This window comes from Drosophila takahashii, chromosome 2R, assembly GCF_030179915.1.
Source record: "Drosophila takahashii strain IR98-3 E-12201 chromosome 2R, DtakHiC1v2, whole genome shotgun sequence".
NCBI lineage: Eukaryota > Metazoa > Arthropoda > Insecta > Diptera > Drosophilidae > Drosophila > Drosophila takahashii.
The window spans coordinates 1,411,166-1,417,735 of record NC_091679.1 but is presented as its reverse complement, the minus strand read 5'-3'; the positions used below and the strand labels follow the sequence as shown (position 1 = coordinate 1,417,735).

Below are 6,570 nucleotides of genomic sequence, written 5' to 3'. Positions count from 1 at the left end.
TACTAGGGATGGCCTGGGAATGGTGAACTGGTTCCGGAGTGGTGCTGGTTCGTGGCGGAACTAGTAGAATAGTGGGCTCAAGATAGTTTTAAATTTCGGAAAACTCTCTCTCGAAAAGACAATTGAGCCGACTTTAAAGGGGGGAAACTAAAGGGCAAATCAGAACCATCTAGAAGCTGAGAAAAAGTAGTCGTGTCTCTGGGAACAAAATTCCAAAGTGAGAGTGCAAGTTTTAGATAGAAAAAAATATAAATTAAAGTGCTTTTGTGTTCGCAGCTTCCGGCGCCAAATTCGAAATCTGGGAGTCTGCGAGGAAAGGAATTAAACTGGGAGAAAACTAATGGAAATTGTTTATAGTTTTAAAGAAAACCACGAAATAATCAAAAATAACCACAAACTTCAAACTACGAATCTACTTCTACTAAATTAAAATACTCATGTAACCCTATATATATATTATTTATTCATTTATTTATACTTATAACTATTTATTCATGTGTGATGTAATCGTCCCTGTGGTACCCAGGTTAGGGAATTGTGAAGTTAAATGAAAGTTATTTATATGAATTTTGTGAATTAAAGTGGAAAAGAAAATGAGCGAGTAGAGTGTTAAAAATGGGGTGAGGTGACGCATAACAGACCCAGTATCCAGTGTCGGGGAGTTGCTTAAAATATACAGCAGCTCATGGATGGGAGGGTATATTTCGCGGCCATCAACAGCAGGTCCGCAGTCCTTGTTTCCTTTCATTTTTAAAGTTGTCATCAAGTCTGAAGAAAATAATTTATTCATACTCACGCTTGAGAAGTCCGATTGCTAGCCGGAATCCGATGGTTGGATCACCGAAAATAAGTCGAGACATAACAGGGTGGCGCCCAAGGAAAACATAATAAAAAGACAGAAAAAAGAGAAGGAAGAGAATCTCCGGCTGGTCCTCGACAGCTAGTGGTGGTCCTGGATAATTGCTACCAAGAGCAAATCTTAGAAGTCCCACTAAGAGGCGAGAGACGCAGCCACGTATGATGATCGCTGAGATGCCCACGACCGGGACCCCGACAGGAGACAGAAATATCCTGGTTCGGCGCGGCCCATCAAGGGCGTCGGAAGAAGAAGTCTGTGAACACCTATAAAGACGGCGAAAAGGCAGAATCAACCAAAAGGAGATCAGGATCGGTAGCTTACAACATCCAGCGGTCGTGGTCCTTGTGGAAAAGGTTGCTGGAAGCAACACACATGTAGTCCGGCCAAAGAAGGTGAAAGCTGCTGAAAAGAAACAAGAAGGATTAGGAATATGAAAGTACAGTGGGCTGAAGTGTAATCCCCCTCCAGCTTTTAACTTACGCCCATGTATAAATATTTTTAAAGCAAGGGTCACTTGTGCTCAAAAATAGTTATGCGTTACGTAAAAATTTGACGGCTTCAATTTTTAACTTTTTACTATTTTTAGTACCCGATTTAAAAGTAGCCGATGTTGCACACGCTTGCAACTATATATCTCCATCTCCTTTCCACCCCCTGACTCTGCTTTATGATTGTCATTTTTTTCTTCGAAATACCATTACAAAAACTAATTAAAGTTGGTATAACTATATTTATATTTATTTTACTAGGTGATAGAACGGCCGGTGTTTTTGCCCAAACTTTACCTAAAATAGGAGATGGAGATTATCCAACTGTTGATGGAAAAATAATAATTTCATCAAGTTTAGGTACTGTTGTTAACACTTTGGAAGAACTTACATCAACAAATTTTCCAGATATTTCAAAAATTGTTCATAAGTCATTGGACTGGCTATCAGAAAGAGCAATATTAGCTTCAAGAAATGACAGAGCTGCTTCAATAATGCGGTTATTCCACTACATCGTTCGGATCATTCATTAGTACAATTTTTTCTCAGCCCATACGATTTTACGTAGGTGCGAGCAAGATCCGATTTACAGTAGCTCTAATAAATGAGCAAAATTGTACTTTTTAGATTCAATTTTGCTCATACAAAAAAAAATAAAATGGTGGCCTTCGGTTTTTAAAATTTTGCTCATTAATTGCTCATTGCAGCTGACATATATCTGTCTTGCTCGCACCTACGTAAAATCGTATAGGCTGAGAAAAAATTGTTCTAATGAATGAGCCGACCAATGTAGTGGAATAACCGCATAAATAATCATCTTTCAAAATTATTTAACGGTGAGGAAGTTACATACAAATCAGTTGACACTGTTACTGAGGTAGAAGATGCTGTGCATTATCCTACTGAATTTCTTAACATGCCGAATCCAGCAGGATTGCCTTTGCACGTTCTTACGCAAAAAATTGGTACACCAATAATGTTGCTAAGAAACTTAAGTCCCCCAAAGTTATGCAATGGAACGAGATTGCAAGTTAAAGCTCTTCACAAATTTGTTATTGAAGCCGTTATTTTTACCGGCTGTGCCAAAGAAGAGACAGTATTCATGCCAAGAATTCCTCTGACGTCATCCAACTTACCATTTGAGTTTAAACGTCTACAGTTTCCTGTAAAGGTCTGTTTTGCCATTACAATAAATAAGACACAAGGGCAGACTTTGAAAGTAACTGGATTAGATCTTAGGGACGATTGTTTTTCCCATGGACAATTTTATGTGGCCTGTTCAAGAGTTAGCTCAGCAAAGAGCTTAATCATCCTATGGCCAAACAAAAAATGTTGTTTACAGAGAGGTTTTAAAATAACTTTTAAAAATATTTGAACTTATATTGTGGAATAGGCCTATTTAGGGGAAACCACGTTAAAAAAAACGCGCCGAATCCTCTACCTCCGGGTGGTGTGGAAATGAGGGTTAGTACAAGTTTCATCCAAAACTACAAATAAATTTAAACTAACTTCTAAACTGCAAAATTATATAATTCTACTGCAAACTATTTCATATGAAAAGTAGCTTCAGATATTTGGGTTATCCGCAAGCGAAGCTGCGGGCACCCTGCTAGTTGTATATATTATTGACTTGTATTAAGCCCATACTGAAAATATCATCGATGAAAAGAATCTTGTGTGGTTGATGTATGTTGCTTGGCAGTGAAGATTGATGGTCCGGATCCTGGGACCAAACGAGAGAAGACAAATTAAAGTCGCCAATCACACAGATATGTTGATGGTCCAGCAGAGTATTGTAGATGTCGGTAATGTTTTCCAGATGAGCCTTGTAAAGTTTATAGGAAGCATTTAGTGGTATATATGACGCCACAATTTGCAGAGTTTCCGATTCTCCAATTATCGAAACAGCAACTTGATCCAAAAGGGTATCTTCAATGAGAAGTCCAATTGCCAAGCAGCGCAAAATGCAGCGAACAGCTACAATTACACCACCCCCTCTAGCACAGTGGGTTTTCGTGCTATCAATGTCTTTGGGGAACACATTATACAATTTGGAGTCGAAGAAATCATTTGAGTAAAAGTTTATGTTAAGCCAAGTTTCAACTAAAACTATAACATAAAACGTGCATTGTGATGTGGCAAGGTATACTTGCTCCGCCTTTGTCCGCATTCCAGAGATGTTTTGAAAATAAACTTTTAGCGGGGCTGTACTCACTCAACAACCTCTGGATTCGTATTTAATGCATTATAGTCCAATGCTAAAGGAAGTATATGATCTTGCGATCCCAATGTTATAGGCCCGCAGTTCACCTTTAGTAATGTAGTGGTTTTGATACGTATCTTATCATGCATGCATTCCTGTAGATTGTTAGATGCTTTTAGCGAAGAGTAACTAGTTCTTAAGAGTGATGACAATGGCGCTGTTAAGGGAGCATATCTATCCAAGTTGAGAAGAGAAGGGCAATGTTGTTTTTGATGGACCCATCGTGAAAAGCCACACCAAGCAGCCGATGAGAACCTTGTTGTTGATTCGATTGTGAACAGCGGAAAGCTCCGAGGAGCGCGCTTAGAGCGGGAATATTGATGAAATGCGATAAGAGCGCCTCGCTGGGGAGCGATTGACGAACTTCGCGGAAAACAGATAACAACAACTCCAGTTGATGTTGTTGATTGTTTGACTGTGATGGGCGCAAAACTCCGGAGAGCGCGCTTAGAGCGAGAAGCGTGGTGAAAGATGATGAGAGCTCCTCTCCAGAGAGCGTTTGACGAATGTCGCGCAAAACAAAGGACGACAACTCCAGCTGATGTTTTTGTTGCTTTGGCAGTGATAAGTGCACAACTCCGCAGGGCGCTCTTAGAGCGCGAATCTTGATGGAATCTGGTGCAAAAGCCTCTCCTGAGAACTTTTGATAAACGTCAGGCAAAACAGAAAGCGAAGAATCCAGCTGATGATGTTGTTTATTTGGCAATGCGCTCCAAGAGAGTGCACTGGGAGTGACGTATGAGAGATTAATGGTACCAACTAGCGATACCAAAACCAGCGGGCGTTGACCTTGCGAATAAGTAGCATGAAGATGAGGAAGCGGATCATGACAATTTGCCGTAGTAAAATCGACACCAGAGGCGCCGATTACTGGGGGTTTTTTGAGTCCGATGTACAAACCTAGTCAATAGTATTTTCACAAACGGCATAGCAGACTTACCTAGGGAAAACGGCCCCCAGCGATTTTAAAAAATTTTGAATCAGCGATGGTAGATAATTAGAAGGAGAATATGGAAACCAATTTTCAAAGCTGTTGGACATTTGGCTGAGGAGTAATCGTCTGCAATCCAAAAACGTATTTAAGCTTATATCTGACCAACGGAAACGCTTAACTGAAAATTAGTGATGAGAAATCAAAGGGATTAGAAATAGGTCCTCGCTAAAGAAGCTTGGAATTTTTAAAACTTTTTAAAAGTGCAGAAAACCGCGATTAAAATTTAAAAAAAAAATTTTGACCACTTTCAAGTTTTGGCAACCTCACCAATTTTTTACAGCTCCTGTGTCTTTTAACCATTGAATTAATAAAAAAAATCATAATTTTATAGGTGGTGCAACAGTGTCAAAGAAAGGAAAATTTCAAGTAGTTTTGTGGGACGTTTTCTACAACCCGGCCACCCCAGTTTTTTTTTTTTTAAGTTTTTGAAGTGCACAGTACCAACTTGATTGCAAAGCACATTGTTTCCAATATTTATTCTTACACCTATTTTGGCACTATCATCACTCTTTTGCCGTATTTTGGCGTTAGAAAGAAAACACGAAATCAATTTTATCTTTCGAGCAGAAAGCACGATTTGCATAATTCAAAAGCAGAAATATCTGTTTTTTCATGGCCGATTACGAGATAAAAAAATAATGCTTTCAGACCATAGATGTTCAGACCATTTTTTAAGTCCAAAAGTAGGATTTCGGCCAATAGGTAAGTTTGAAAAATACCATTCTATCCCAATTCACTGGATTCAATGTGGGATCTCCGTTGAGGAATTCGCTATGAATTCTTTTCATTGACCTATTACTTTTTTCCAAAGCATATACAATTTTGTGTATTACATGTGAAAAACAAGAGAGAACGCTATAGTCGGGTGCCCCGACTATCAGATACCCGTTACTCAGCTAAAGGGAGTGCGAAGGAGATGAAGATAAAAACTTTGATCCGCCGTAACTTTTTAACGATTGGTCCGATTTAAAAAATTTCTTCTTCTACATTTCGTTAGGTATTGATAAACACAATAAAACTGCATTTTTACTTTTCCGAAATATTGAAATTTTAAAAATCGTATAAGCGATTGTGGGCGTTAGAGGGGGCGTGGCACCCTTTTGAAACAAACTTGCGCTGCGTAGGAACTCCTAGAATCTGCATGCAAAATGCCAATCTTCTAGCTTTTATAGTCTCCGAGATCTCAGCGTTCATACAGACAGACAGACGGACAGACGGACATGGCTAGATCGACTCGGCTAGTGATCCTGATCAAGAATATATATACTTTATGGGGTCGGAAATACTTCCTTCTAGCTGTTACATACTTTTGCACGAATACAATATACCCTTTTACTCTACGAGTAACGGGTATAACAACCGATCTATACTTGATTTCTGCACGTATGTTATGGGCTGCCAAAAATAAAGAAAATAAACATATACGACCGCCGACCGGACAAACGACCGCGTACCTGGGTTAGAGAGGAGCAACAGATGCCGATACTAGGGATGGCCTGGGAATGGTGAACTGGTTCCGGAGTGGTGCTGGTTCGTGGCGGAACTAGTAGAATAGTGGGCTCAAGATAGTTTTAAATTTCGGAAAACTCTCTCTCGAAAAGACAATTGAGCCGACTTTAAAGGGGGGAAACTAAAGGGCAAATCAGAACCATCTAGAAGCTGAGAAAAAGTAGTCGTGTCTCTGGGAACAAAATTCCAAAGTGAGAGTGCAAGTTTTAGATAGAAAAAAATATAAATTAAAGTGCTTTTGTGTTCGCAGCTTCCGGCGCCAAATTCGAAATCTGGGAGTCTGCGAGGAAAGGAATTAAACTGGGAGAAAACTAATGGAAATTGTTTATAGTTTTAAAGAAAACCACGAAATAATCAAAAATAACCACAAACTTCAAACTACGAATCTACTTCTACTAAATTAAAATACTCATGTAACCCTATATATATATTATTTATTCATTTATTTATACTTATA

At 39.1% G+C, this 6,570-nt stretch overlaps 1 long non-coding RNA gene across 3 annotated transcripts; it reads right to left on the bottom strand.

Moving 5' to 3' along the window:
- Positions 1-483: 483 nt before the first annotated feature.
- LOC138912594 (uncharacterized) lies at positions 484-1,367 on the bottom strand. Of its 3 annotated transcripts, none has more exons than XR_011418143.1 (3): positions 1,340-1,367; positions 797-1,261; positions 484-741 (listed from the first exon to the last, which is right to left on the bottom strand). It is a non-coding gene; the product is annotated as an uncharacterized lncRNA (long non-coding RNA). The 3 variants fall into 3 exon arrangements; XR_011418144.1 differs by having other exon boundaries at positions 797-1,258; positions 1,340-1,358; XR_011418145.1 differs by lacking the exon at positions 1,340-1,367 and having other exon boundaries at positions 797-1,122; positions 1,181-1,330.
- Between the last annotated feature and the right edge of the window lie 5,203 nt (positions 1,368-6,570).